Below are 15881 nucleotides of genomic sequence, written 5' to 3'. Positions count from 1 at the left end.
AATTAACTACCTGAAAGCTATAATAAAAAAAAAGAATCTTGATACAATAATACAAAAAATAATTAAAGAAAAATGTCCTAAAGTAATGGAAAAAGAAGGGAAAGTAGAAATAGAAAAAAAGGTCAACCTATCATCACCTGAAAGAGATGCCACAAGGAAAACCTACAGGAAGATGATAGGAAAATTCCAAAACCCTCAGGTCAAGGAGAAAATATTACAAGCAACAAGAAAAACATAATTCAAATATAGTGGAGCCACAATTAGAATCATAAGAAATCTAACAGTAGTGATGTTAAAAAGACCATAGATCTTGTAACACAATATATCAAAGAGCAAAAGAATGGGGGCTATGGCCAAAAATATTATACCCAGCAAAGTTAAACATAATCTGAACAATAGCACAAAATGATATTGAATGAATTGGCAGACTTTCATGTTTTTGTTGTACAAAGACCTGAACTTAAAAGAAAATTTGACTTACAAAATATAAGAGAAATATAAGGTGAACATCAGAGACTAATTTCAAGAGACTGAATAAGGATAAACTGGTTTTGCTCTCTTCATGGAAATGTAAACAGCATGTCTAGGACAGTTATTAATGATTGTATAGTTTGAAATAAATGTTGGGATAGAGTTGAATACGATGTTATCATAAAAATAAAAACTGTAGGAAAAAACAAAAAGAGTAATTATATCATACAAATGAGGCACGAGAGGAGGAATAGACACAGAAAAATTAGATGAGGAGGAGGGCTGATAGTTCTAGAATCTTACTTACATCTTGAATAGGTTGAAGAGGGAAACATTGAGAAAGGCATAAAAATCTTCTAAATTTATAAATAAATAAGAGGGGTAGGATCTAGGATAAGGTGGGATATGTAAGGGTGTATATATTAACAAAAATAGGATAAGGTGTGCAGCAAAAAAGGAATGGGATAAAGAGGGGGAGAAAATGTAGGGGCAGATGACAAGAAAGGGATCCTTGAGGATGGGAGTAAGTTAAGCAACAAGACAAGGATAACACTAGAAGTAAAGTAGAGGAGTCAGCAGGGATAGGAAACAGGAGATACAAATATAATAATATGATCTGGAGTAGAATTCATTAGGAAAAATGGGGGTCATAATCATTGATCTCAAAGCTGAAATAGATTTGATAAAAAAGAGAAAAATAGGGAAACTTCACTATGTGTTGGCCATATTAATTTACATTGTTTTAGACTATTTAAAATAATTAAATAGTATAAGGTTAGAATATTGCTATGGTATAGAAATTGATGAATTGCTGGATTTAGAAAGACATGCAAAGACTTGGACTTATGAGAATATTTCCCATTTTCAAAGAAATAGAGTCCAAATAAACATAATATAGCCTTACATAAAATTATGTGAATGTATACATACATACATGTATATAATAATAGATATGTATCTATATATGTATTTGTGTATACAAAAGCATATGTATGTGTGTATAGATGCATATATATATATACATATGTATATGTGTATATGTATAAAGAAGAGAACAAAAGAAAACCTACAAGGATGCAAAGAGCGAGACAGCTCTGAACGCAATGTATAGTATTGATTATATAGGCTTTCTTGAAATGGAAATTTATTGTCTCATATTTTGAATCTTCTCTCATGTTCTATTGTTCACATGACAATTTTTTTCTTTCTCAATTTTTTATTTGTCTTAAATAAATTTTAAAGAAAAAAGAAAAAGAAGCAGATGTTTGCATTCTGAAGAACATCCTATGTTCTTCCTTTTCATGAACATCCTATGTTCATCCTTTTGATGGACAGATCCTTCTGTGATAGTCTGGGAAAGAAGACATAGTAGTAATTGGTTGGCAATTCTCTGCTAAAGATCACCAAGAAAACTCTCTATCACCATATCTTCAACAACAAAGATGTCTTCTCTCTAACTCAGGCTTACATATATCTAAGACATTATGTAGACCTTCCTAAGACTTGTCAAACTTAATTGACTCCTACCAACTTCTTGTGACTTATTTAGGAAGCTCCAGTACTGCTGGAGGAAATTTACAAAATATTTCTGGGGAGGATGAACATCTATGTAAGAAATAAAAGATCACACAAGGGACTTTTTTAAGAGTAAGCTTGTATTAAATATGATATTTGCTTTACTGTTGTTGCCCAAAGACAAGAACTTAAGAAGAAAATACTAATTTACAACATATAAAGTTAAAAAAAAAAAAGGTTGGAAATATGGTATTAGAAAGTGGTATCTAGGGGGCAGCTAGGTGGAGCAGTGGATAGAGCACCAGTTATGAAGTCAAGAGGACCTGAGTTCAAATCTGGTCTCGGACACTTAACACTGCCAAGCTGTGTGACCCTGGGCAAGTCACTTAACCCCAATTGCCCCAGCCAAAAAAAAAAGAAAGAAAGAAAGAAAGAAAGAAAGTGTTATCTGGGGACACAGCCAAGATGTCAGAGAGTAGATAGGTCTTTGAGTGCTTCCTAGCCTCCTTCAGATCAACTCGAGATCAAGTCTCTGAACTGGTTTTGGAATGATAGATCCCACAAATATTTGGAATGTAACAAATTTCTAGCATAAGATACTTTGGAAGAACTTCAGGAAAAATTTTCCTCAATCAAGAAATGGGGGTGGGGGTGACCCAGCACAGAGGCAGTGTAGGGACCCCAGATGGAGTGGTCTCTGCCTGCCAGGAGAATATACTGGTAGACTCTTAGTCAAAATACACCAGTGTTGGCTACTCTGTTCTGGTTCAGAAGTCAGTGGATCAGCAGATTAGCTGTGAGACTTCCAACACAAATACAGAAGGCGAATAGTGAGCCCCTGGACCCCAGCATGCATGGGACTTGGCCGTGCCCCACCTAGGACAGCATGGAGTTGTTGTTGCCTATAGAGGAAGCTTGGGAAAATCTCCCCTTTGCCCTAAAAGCTGACCTCAATATTTAAAAATGAGCAAAAAAGCAAAAAAGAACTCTGACTATAGAATGATGGAGACCAGGAAGAAGAGACCTCAAACCCTAAAGACATTAGTGTCTTTAGGCAAAAACATTGCCAGATGAAGCCTCAAAGGATGATATGAATTGATCTCCATCTCACAAGACTCTCTTGGAAGAATTCAAAAATGATCTTAAAAGAGATTTAGAAGAAAAATGAGGAAAGAAAATCAGAGCTTTGCAGGGGAATTTAAAAAGAACACACAGAAATTATCTGAAGAGAATGCCTTAAAATAGATTTGTTGAAATGGAAAGAGAAAACAATTCCTTACAAAACAGAATTTGTGAAATGGAAAAACAAATCCAATAAACAAAACAATTCACTTAAAAATTCAATTGGTCAAATGCAAACGGAGATAAAACAGAAGAAAATAATTCACTAAAATTAGAATAGAATAAATAGAACTGAATGACTCAATGAGACAACAATAGTCAGTTTAAAAAACCTCAAAACAGAAAAAAAAATAAAATAAAATGTAAAATACGTCATTGGAAAAACAAATGATCTGGAAAATAGATCAAGGATAAACAATCTAAGAATTATTGGACTTCCTGAAAACAATGATGAAAAAAGAGCTTAACAAGACAACATCTTTGAAGAAATCACCACAGAAAATTGACCTGATGTGCTAGAACCAGAAGGCAAAACAGACATTGAAAGAATCCACTGATCACCTTCTGAAAGGGAACCCAAAATGAAAAGTACAAGGAATATCATAGTTAAATTTCAGAATTACCAGATGAAAGAGAAAATACTGCAAACAATCTAAATAAAGTTTATCTTGAAGACAAAAAGAAACTAGGGGTAAAAAGGGATTGTAGTGGAAGAAGAGGAAAGGGGAGGTAAGATGACATGAATTACATCACATAAAGAGGCCAAAAAGACCTATTAAAAATGAGAGAAATGAAGGAAGGGGATTAGCATTCTGTGAGCCTGTAATCATTGGATTTGACTCAAAGAGAGAGTTCCAGACATATTTAGTTTCATAAAGAAGCTTGTCTCACCCTTTAGGGAAGTAGTAGGGGGAAGGGGAAAAGAAAGGGGGAGGCTAATAGAAAGGAGAAAGAAAATTAAAGATCAGTTTCCCTAATGAATATTGACACAAAAATATTAAATAAAATATTAGTAAAGATATTACAGCAAGTAATCCCCAGGATAATACACTATGACCACAAAAGATTTACACCAGGAATGCAGGTCTGATTCAATATTAGGAAAACTATTAGCATGATTGACTATATCAATAATAAAATGAATAAAAATCACATGATTATCTCAATAGATGCAGAAAAAGTATTTTTCAAAATACAACACTCATTCCTATTAAAAACACTAGAGAGCATAGGAATAAACTGAATTTTCATTAAAATGATCAGTACCATCTATTTAAAACCATCAGCAAACATCACATGTAATGGGGATAATTTGGAACCATTCCCAATAAAATCAGAGGTGAAACAAGAGTACTCACTATCACCATCACTATTTAATATTGTATTAGAAAGATTAACTTTATCTAAATCTAAACTTAAATTATATCTATACCTTCTAAATATACCTTTAACAAAGATGCAGTTCTCAAGAGTTAAACATATTATCTTCCCATATAGTATATAGACTTTTTGACCTTTAAAAGTATAGGGTTTTTTTTTCCTTTCTTTTTTTATGGTTTTATGTTTCTCTTGAGTTCTGTATTTGAAGATCAATTTTTTTTGTTCAGCTCTGGTCTTTTCATCAAAAATAAATCAAATTCATCATTTCATTTAACATCCATATCTTTCTTTGAAAAATAATCCTCGATTTTGCTGGATAGTTAATTCTTGCTGTAGTCCAAGCTCCTTTGTCCTTCAGAATATCATATTCCAGGCCCTTCAGTCCTTTAAAGTGGAAGGTGCTAGATCCTGGGTAATCTTGGTTGTAACTCTTTGATATTTGAATTGTTTCTATCTGGTTGTTTGCTGATGGTTACCTTTGCTGAAAAGAAACATATTAGACAAAAGGCATTAATGGCGAGGATGTATGGAGCCTGGTAGGGAAAGAGTATAGTGGAGAGCATTTAGAACTCTGGGGAAGAAGAGACCACTCCATCTAGTAATTTATGTTAAAGAGAGAAGGCAAAGCAAAGCTTAACGTGACAGATACCTTAGATTTTTAGAAAGCATATATCTAAGGATTCAGTAGAAAGATAGGATTCAATGAGTTAATACTCTCCAGAAGAATGCACTCCAGAAATAATGGGGATAACTCAAAAGAAATTTTGAAGTCACAAAGAAAAAAATTATTCTGATGAGGACTCAAAAAGGAAATTGTATAAGGAAACTTATGTGGATACACAAGGAACTCATTGGCTAACCTATGAAGGAGTGTTCATCACAGGGAAAGAAATCTGATAAAACTTGAGAACTGAGTTTTTGCTAAAGCTATATAAAAATACCAATTTAAGTTCATTGAGAAGACAGAAATATAACTAAAATTACAATTTCACAGTTCTGTGTAATTTTTCATTTAAAGTTCCCAATGAAAGTTGGCATTCATTAATGCCCCAGTAGGATAAATTATTGTAATTCTAATAACAAGAAAAACAATAATTAGTCTTTTTAAAAAATGTACTCATAAGGGATTTTCTCCAAGGAGTTTCATATATTTGCAAACATCCTATTAATCCTCACAGCAAGCCAGTGGATTCTTTTATTTTCTTTCTTTCCCTCCCCAAAGTTTTTTTCTTTAAAAACTGCATATTCTAAATTAGCTTGGTGGCTAAATTCTCTTCACTGAGGGTGCCAGATGCTGACAAGTATGTGTAATAATAGACACTGATTTGTAATGCTATAGGTAAGAAGTTTACTAACAAGGGATTCCCCCAATAAGATGCCCATATTCAAATTTCTTAAAAGGAAACTTTAAAGTAAATTCTAGCTTATCTAAATTATCTTCAGGGTGTAAGGAAGAACCTTTATATATGTAATTGTGACCCCATGCATTAAAAAATTATGGTGACAACTTGTTTCCTGAGATAGCATGTGATGGAAAAAAAGAGGTCCAGGAGTGTAAGAAGGCAATTCACTTCTTTATATTCTCTGGATCATGATTTTCTAAGTGGTATCATGTTTGCCAAAATTCTTCCATTATTGTTGTCTGGCTGTGATTCAAGAAACAATGTTGCCTCCAAAGAACTGAGACTGAGGATAACCCAAAGGGCTCTGGAGAGGGGCATAGTGGACATGAGCAGGCTGCCAAATTTTACAAATGGGGACTTCTCCAAGATAAACGGTATAAATTAGACACCATTTATTCCAATGGATGGTTCATCTGCTCCAGTGGAATCTTCACAATGGTAAGAGAAAATGAGGAAAGCTCCAGCTTGGTGGGTAGTCCCTCTGTGTAGAGCATTGAAAATATTTTCACAGGATAGTCAGACATAGATGGGTTATATAGAATCTGCCATGTCCTTGCATATACTTCATTTCAATAAATACATGATTAATCACAGTTCCTACACAGGACTATGAAGATATAGTGGCAGTACTTTTCCTTAGCATGAGACAAAAGGTCTTTTTAATTCTGGCTTAATTCCTACCTTTTTATCTTTACCCCCTCTCTGGTTTTCACTTCTATGCCAAAGGCTACCTTCAATGAATTTATTTCATGTCCAGGTTTGATCAACAGAAAACTAATTGCAATCAACATCCAGAGCCTCTCCATGCTGGCATCTGTTTCCATAGACCCTTAAAAAATTTACAGGATAAGGACCATAATTGAGTTCATTAATTTATGACCTAATTTTATTTTTTTTCCCTTTCTTAAATGGTTGGCTTATCATCACATATGTTGTTTTATTTTGAAAGACATGCCCTGTTGTGGCAGTCATAGCTTTCTGGTTGTCCTTGGTCAGGAGATGGTTGCAATACAATCTGCACCCTGCTGCTTTGCTCTCATGTCAGCTAGAAGCAAGTATAATCATTTATGTCCCCTCTGCACTCAATCTGTTGCCACATCCTGCTGTTTCTTCTTCCACAACAACACAAAGGCCTGCTCCTTATACCCCATCCTCAGAGGCAAATAACCTGTCTCGCCTCAGACTTAAGATAAATGTCTACTATTTCTCACTAAGTTTCCTCCCTGCTCACTTCTCTCTCCCATCAAATCGTTCCAAAATGGCCTTTCCCACACACACTATTGTGATAACCAGACAATCTCCTCTGACTCTCTACTGGCATTCTTTTGCTTTTTCTGTCTAATTTCAAGTTTATCCTATCTATTTGTTTAAAAGATTAAGTACCAGCCAGGGCAAGTTACATCATCAGCCTCATATTTCTTTTTATTTTAATCTGCATATTTCAATCCACTTCTCACTTAAACTTTCCACCTAAAGGTTCATATGGTTTCTTAGAAAGGCATGCTCTTGGAACCCAATATTTCTTTTTAAATCTTATTTCCTAGAGTCTGTTTTCAGCCAAGTATGCATTTACCAGCCTTTTCTCCCTTTATCTGACAAATTTTGGGATCATATAGGAGTCTCTTCTCTACCATTTTCTGTACTTTTCATATTCCCAGAAGGTAAGCTTTCTACTCATATGTTACCTTCTCTGTCTAGTCCAAGTATATCTCTCCCTTGATAGCTATTTCCCTCTATTCAAGATATCTCAAATCTCATCATCCTCAGAATTTTTTCTGTACAGAAAGTACATACTATGTTATACATACAGTTTTATGCACAGTTCCTCACAAACAACTCTCCTATCTCTGATTTTCCAATCAATGTTCCCTATGAATGGACTTCATTCCAATGGAATATCTGACTCTTAGAATTCTTGGCTTCCTTTGTTGTATATCTTTCCTTCTCAAAGACCATACTATCAGGAAGGTGATGTCATGACTCCCAAGTAAATTGGATTTAAGTCATGTAGATCTGGGAAAAGTCACCAGCCTCACTTTATCCTCTGTGAGCCATTCCCTGTCTCATTTCTTAAAGCTTAATCACTGAATGGATATTGCCTCCATCAAAATGAGACCTGTTAAAGACCTTAGCTTACAAAGATCAAGGTTTCCTACTGCATCAAGGGCCATTTTTAATCATTCTAGTCAGGCCATTTCCTGATCTGTATCTTGTCCCTGGACCCAATTGGCTTTAGAGGAAAAAGTGAGACAGATGATTTTGCCCAGCTCTACCTCCCTTAAATTCAATTCACTTTGAAGTCTAGGAATCAATAATCTTATATCATGGTTCTATTCAAGAAGGAAGGACAAATAACAAAGGAAGTCAAGAATTTTCCATTCCTAATTGAGAAGGCAAACAATTTGATATAGGTTATACATGTGTAGTCATTTAAAGCATATTTTCATATTTGGACTAGATAATTTCTAAAGTGCCTTTGGATTTAGATATTATCTGAACTTTTGGAGTGCTAATTAGTTTATTTCCTTGCTTAATCATGTTAATTTCTTGAGTCTTGACTTTTCTTATCGATAAATCAAGAACCAAGAAATTGTTTCTTTTTGATTTATTGCAAGGTAGTATGGAGTAGTAGATAGGGAGATGACCTTGAACCCAGGACTTCCTGGCTTGAAATCATTATTCTGAAACATGTCTTAATGTCTTCCCTTTGAATCTGTCTCCAGTTTATCATTCATATATATATATATATATATATATATATATATATATTCACATATATAGAATATAGTAGGTGTTTAATAAATGTTTGTTGACTGTTTGACATACAGACTGTGTGACTTGGGACAGGATAAATCATTTCACCCCTCAGTTTTTTAGCCAACTCACTAAGAACATTAGTTTAAAAAATAGCACAACCTGAGAGTGCCTTATACTGAGTAAATCATAGATCCATTTCCTATTATTAAAACTGACAAAATATTTAAAAAGCTTGATTGAATATTACAAATAATGTTTGATTTTTCTTTGCTGCTTTAACCATTTTAAGTTTTGCCATATTCCCAATTATGTGAACCAGGCAACTTCCTCAAAGCCCATTATACCTTAGAGACACATGGCAAAGAACTAAAGTTACCAAGTCATTCAGTATAGACCACTAGGGGATGATTTGCATAAGCACACACAAAATTAGCATTCAAACTTAGATTTCTTCTGACTTTAGGTTTACCATTTTTTCTATTCTATCAGATTGCTATTGTATACCAAATGGATGGTGGGTAAAGAGAATAGTAGCCTTGGATCTATAGATCTAGAGTATTCTGGATCAGGCAATAGTCATGTTGCAGAAAGCAGTTTCACCCAGGTTTTCTTTTTTAGAAAAAATCTAGTCAGAAAAACAAGGAATAAATAGGTCAGACAGGCAAGCAAGCAAGTGAGACAATTAATACACTAGAATGGGCTTTGGTGAAACAACTTTCTGTACTCCAGGTTGCCCTTGACAAGAGTTTTTATTCAATTAATTCTGTCTTCCATTGTTGGGCACATGCCCGATATTACCTTGTGATTTTAAGGGGTTGTTTCCGGTTTTTATGGTCCCTAGTCTTTCTGGTATCTTTGAGGAAAAGTCAAACTTTTGACCAAAGGATATTTCCCACTGGAGAAGAACGATTTTGCTCCTGGCATGGAAGTTCCAATTACACTCATTGTTTGTCCTTCATTCTTGGAGAGGAAAATGATATCAGGAAGGGATTCCATGACTTCCAAAAGAACTGGATTAAGCAAAGCTGGGCTGTGCAAAATCACTATTCTTGCTTTCTTCTTCATATCCATTTGGGTCTGATGGCAAGATATAGATCAGGATGACTTAAGATATCCTTTTCTAATTGTATTAATATGAATAGCTTAGATGCTTTTCTTAATCATTTTATTTTATTCTTTGAATGAACTTTTGATTTTCTTAACAGAGAGACCCTCTGTTGAGGAAAATTCTTCTACCAATGCAGATTAGATAAAGGACTATAAGAAGCTTATAGTCTTATATGCCTTAGAGGAACTGGGAGGTTAAGTACTTACTTACACAGTTATCATGTATCAGGGATGTGACTTGAATTGCCGTATTCCACCTTCTGAGCTAGACTCTATCCAATATGCCATGCTAATCCTCATGCTATCTAGAATAATGGGAAGGCAGAAAGTGGATCTGTCCACTAGGTAGTTAAAGGAAATTGGAAATTGTCTGCAACCAGATGCTCAATTGACAATATTTACAAATAGATTCCTATTTCATAGATCATACATGATAGTTGGAAAAGACCACAAAGGCCCTCTAATCTAGATATATCCCCTTCTCTTCATTTTACAGAAAAAAAAAAAAATAAAGGTTGAGAAATATTAAGTGACTTAACCAGAGTAGTGCTGTTGATAAGTGTTAGGTGAAGGATCTGAATTGATACCAAATCAAATAGAATCCATCAAACCATCTACATCTCAGGGAATTTTTATGGACTGAATATACTTTAGGTGAAAGTTATGATCAAAAGTTATTATAAGATATATCTATCTATCTATCTATCTATATATATACACACACACACATAGGTATAAATTTTAGGTGGGAAATTGGATAAATCTTGTATTCCAAGATAAACAAGATAAATTCCAAGGTTCAGAGGAAAAGTGATTTCTCCATGTTCATATGAGGAATAATTGCACATCTAGGATTTTTCAGCTTGGATTTTTGACTCCAAATCCAAATCTCTTTCCATTGTATTCAAATATGAATTAGTATTCACCAGGATACAGTTACCATCAGAATCCAATTTGTAAATATCAGCATAAATAGTATCATAACTAGGACATGGCTAAATGGGAGATTTTGGACTGGGCTTGAAGCGGAGAATCTTATCAAGGATATGCTAAAGTCAGCTCCAATAGGACAGCTGATTGTTAAATTATCAGTGTTAACATTTACTCCTCAGAAATCAGCAAATGCTACAATCAGGACTTGATTCAAAATTTTCTTGATTACCTAGACTTAGGAAAGTGATAGAATTATTGTCAATATTATTGTGTGTATCTATATGTGTGTAGAATATGTCATTAATAATGACAGATAAAGCTTAAAAGCATGTTATGCACACATTTCTGCTGACATTCCACCTCCTATCTCATTCATACTACACAGTGACTGAAGGAAGTAACTAAAGGAATCAAAGTTGGTCTATTATCATCATTATCCCATAAAATGTCCACCCCAGCAAAGGTAAAGCTCTTGATATTTCTTCATTCCCATCACACTCCTCCAAATATATACTTTTCTGCAGTGATTTATTTTCTCCTTGACAGCAACCCCTGATGGTAATTTTATCTTTATCCATAGGGAAGACCCTGATTATGTGAGTATGCCTCCTAAAATTAATTGCAATTACACTTAGATGTACGTGCTTTCTGATTCCTTTGACCACCATGCACATGGGAGTAGACATCAAATTTGCAACTCTGGGCTGCTGCTTGCTTGTTAGAATCCATCCTTTTTTCTGATTTATTTTTTAATCATAATCTCCATTGCTTCTATTCAAGGCCTCCAATTTATAGTGACAAACATCTGATTTATTTAATCGAATCTCTAGGATTACATGAGAGAATTTATCACAGCATCAGCACAAGTTAAGATTTAATTACATGCTGACACAAACATACACATGTGTATAACATACACACACACATACAAATTCACTTATGTAAAAATAATCAAGTATGTACAAAGTTCTAAGGGGCCTTTCTAGGACTCTGAAACATAAAGTGAAATTCTATGAAGGGAAAATACAATGGTAATAAAGCCTCCAGAAATATATACTCATAAAAGTAGAGCTTTGCAAAGCAAATAACAAATAAAAGTGGAAATATTCTTCCCCAGAATCCTGAATCACCCTGACAGCTACAATATGTGAGAAACTTCAAGCACCTGTGAAATTCAACCAGCTCTTTACTGAAGATAGCTGTGCTCAGAGATGCATGAGATCTCATCACGGAGTAAAGATGGTAGTAGGATTTGGCAGACTCAGTCTTGGGAACAAATGTTCCAGTAGATGTTGACAAGCTGGGAAGGCTTTGAGGTGGTCCTAGTGACAGATTCTGTGTCTTACTGAGATCATATTAGCCAAATGCTAAAAGGCTCAGAATCAAAAATCAAACACCAGAAGATTTTAGTTTTGGTATTTGAAATTTTGTTTTTATTTTTGTTTTCTATTTTCATTTTCTTTGTTTTCTTTTGGTTTGGTTTGGTTTGGTTTTTGCCACAATGACTCATGAAACTATTGACTAAGACATGACAAAGTTATAAGCTTCATCAGTAAAGCAAATTGAGTTTCAGTCATGTCACACTCTTCATCACAACATTTTTGGGGTTTTCTTAGCAAAGATGCTGAAGTGCTTTGCCATTTCCTTTTTAGCTCATTTTATAGATGAAAAACTGAGGTTGGCAGGGTTAAGTGACCTGCCCTTGGTCACAAAGCTAGTAAGTGTCTGAAGACAGATTTGAATGCAATAAAAGGAAATACCCATCCAGAAAAAAAGTAGACATAGCAAAATAAATCATATCTGGTAATTTATAGCAACAAATAAGATCTTTCAGATAAACTTCAATATTAGAATATGTTGACACTTTCTAACAATTTAGAAGGAAAGCTAAACTCTCTCCACACACACCTTTTCTTTTTCTGTTCCATTTTGAGCAACACCTGAGATTTTATTCACATAGGAAACTCCCAGACAGGAAGTTCCCTTTATATCAATGCAGATGGATAAGTTGGATGTTATAGAGTTTAAATGAGTTCTCTGTAGTACTATGTAGTTAAATGAGTTGCCCAACATCACGTAGCTATTTGTCAGAGTCAGGAATAGGGCAGAGCTCATCTTGATTGAGCCTGGTCTATAAGGTTCATAGGGTCTATAGGGTTATAGGGCCTATAAATCTATAGTGTCTATAGGGCTGTCAGCCTTGGCCTGCTGGTTCCCTTGGTTCCTGGGAAGATAATTTCATTTATTTATTTATTTAATATTTCCCCCAATTACATTCAAAAAAATCTTTTTACATTTATTTTTAAAATTTTTTGAGTTCTAGATTCTCTCCCTTATCCCCACCATAATTAAGAAACAGTATGTAAAGTTATACAAAACATTTCCATAAAAGTCAAGTTGTGAAAGAAAACATAGATCTCATACACTAATGAAAATAAAAACCCTCAAGAAAAGTTAAGTTAAAAAGAAAAAGAGAGCTAGAAAAGTGAGTATGCTTCAATCTGTATTCAGCACAAACAATTCCTTCTCTTGGTATAAATTTTCATCATATGTCCTTCAGAGTAATCATGGATGATTGTACTGCTGAAAATAGCAAAGTCATTTACAGCTGGTCATCCCAGAACATTGCTATTACTTGTATACAGTACATTTCACTTTGCTCGAGTTCATGAAGGACTTTACAATTTTTTTTTTCCTGAGACTATCCTGCTCATCATTTCATTGGGAAGATAATTGGCCTAGATGGCATTAGAAAAGTTGGAAAGAGGAAAGGGATTGGAGGGAAAGATAATATGATCTGGGGCAGCTAGGTGATGCAGTAGTTAGAGTACCAGTCCTGAAGTCAGGAGGACCTGAGTTCAAATCTGACCTCAGATACTTAATATTTCCTAGCTATGTGACCCTGGGCAAGTCACTTAACTCCAATTGCCTCAGCAATATATATATATATATATATATATATATATATATATATAGTATGTGTATATGTATATGTGTATATAATCTCTTTTGCTACAAGATATTCAGTTTGAGATGTCTAAGAAGCAATGGGTGAAGACAAGAGGTCAAAAGAAAGATTAGATCTGGGAATCATCTGGATAAAAAGGAAAGTCAGCTTCTGCTCTCTACTGCTGCTTTTTTTGCTTTCTGTCTTCAACTCATCCTGTACTTAGCTTCCTCCTCTTCTCATTTTGGGTTAATGGATTCTTTCTACAGATTCTTCTCAGGCTTCCAATTCCTCAGCTCAATCCTTCCTCATAATATAAAACACAGCAAATCACCTTTCTGCACTTATTTAACCTGCACTTAGTCTCTGAACTATTTGATTTATGGCTTCTCATTTATGAACTCTAAAATTCTCTAAGTAATAACATTCAACTACACTGATGAAATCCAATGTCTCTGTTACCTCAGCCATTGTTCTTCCTTCAAATAAGGCTCAGCATATTCATCTCAGGCACAGTTCTCTTTAGAGCACTCAGAACAGTGCTTGACCTGGCACATAGTAGGTACTTAATCAACAATTATTACTAAATAATTGACTGGGTAGCTAGGGGGTGTAGTGAATAGAGTTCTGGGCCTTTAGTCAGGAAGATTCATCTTCCTAAGCTCAAATATGACCTCAGACACTTACTAGCTATATTACTCTAGGCAAGTCACTTAACCCTGTTCACCTTAATTCACAGGGGAAGGAAATGGCAAACCACTCCAATAGCTTTGTCAGAAACAAACTCCATGGACACAATAGATGTTCTGTGGTCCACAGGGTCATGAAGAATCAGAGACAACTGATAAATTAAATGAAATTAATATTATGTATGTTATAACATTTAATCATAACAATTCTATGAAGTGTTTTTTGTCATTATCCTTCTTTTATAGATGAGTTATTCCTCATATTCAGTACTTTATTTCCCATCTCTTTACTTTGAATCAAGTCTCTCCTATATGGTAAAATATAATCTCCTTTAATTTTGCCTTTTAGAAGTGCTCATCTTCTTTAAGACTCAGCTCAATTGCTTCCTTCTAAATGAGTTTCCTAATCCTCCCTAGAATAATTGTTTTCCTCCCAAGGTTAATTTATATCCATTTTATATGTGCTATATATACTTCTGTATATACATACATATTTATGCATACATACGTACATATATACATACAAATATATGTATATATATATTTGTATTATATATCTAGACATAAATAGGTAGCTAAGTAGGTTAATAAATAAATAGAAAGATAGATATATTGATAAATAAATAGATAGATTGATCACTTATATGGATTTCTGTTGTCTTTAGTGTTTGAATATAAACTCCTTCAGGGCAGGGCTTGTATTTTGATTTTGTATCTACCAGGCCTTAATGCAATGCTTGGTAAATATTAGTCAATTAAGAAAGTGCTTGTTTATTGGTTGTAGTCATGTCTGCTTTTTAGAATTTTGTACACAGAGTTAAAGTGCCTTCTCCAGGCTTATACAATAACGTCTCTGGGCCACAATGTAAACTCAGGTCTTCCTGACTCCAAGTTCAGTCCTTGATCTATGGAGCTACCTAGTTGAATTATATGTCAGCTTATTGGCCTAAGGTACTAGAAAAGCTTATTGGAGATATCCTTCCCCATGACTGATCACATTAAAAGAAGCTGGAATATTTTGGCAAAGTGCCTTGTGAAATGACATAGGACAAGCTTTGGTGAATTATAGAAATGATTTATTACCTCAAATCCTCACTCACACCTATATAATTCCTACAACTTCATGGGAGGCAACATGGTATAATGGATACTATAATAATGTAGTACATTCATGATCAATAATTCAGTTTTTCTGAAGAAAAGAAATCATTATCTGGTACTAAAACTCATGATAATCCTCTCTGAACTTAAATGGCATTTTTACAGAAGACACACTATCTTGGAATCAGAGTCAGAAGACCTGGATTTAAATTATATCTCACATATCTGGTAACTATCCATTAATGGACAAGTGAAGTCTTGTGAAACTTTAGTGATCCCCTTCAATAAAATAGTAATAATAATAATCATGCTGCCTGTTTCACAAAGGTGTAAAGAACCACTTAGTAGCAACATAACCTTGGAAAAGTAACTTTAGAACTATTCTTTGTCTATTACATTTGGTTGTTGAATTAAATGACCTCTAAAGTCCTTTCTACATCTAAATTTATGATGTCA

At 34.3% G+C, this 15881-nt stretch overlaps 1 protein-coding gene across 1 annotated transcript in view; it reads right to left on the bottom strand.

Moving 5' to 3' along the window:
• Positions 1-15881, bottom strand: part of SGCD (sarcoglycan delta) — a 1334163-nt gene that overhangs the window by 599855 nt on the left and 718427 nt on the right. The window lies entirely within an intron of this gene.

This window comes from Sarcophilus harrisii, chromosome 2, assembly GCF_902635505.1.
Source record: "Sarcophilus harrisii chromosome 2, mSarHar1.11, whole genome shotgun sequence".
Lineage (NCBI taxonomy): Eukaryota > Metazoa > Chordata > Mammalia > Dasyuromorphia > Dasyuridae > Sarcophilus > Sarcophilus harrisii.
Note: the sequence above shows the minus strand (reverse complement) of the source record. Positions and strands in the feature narration are given on the sequence as shown.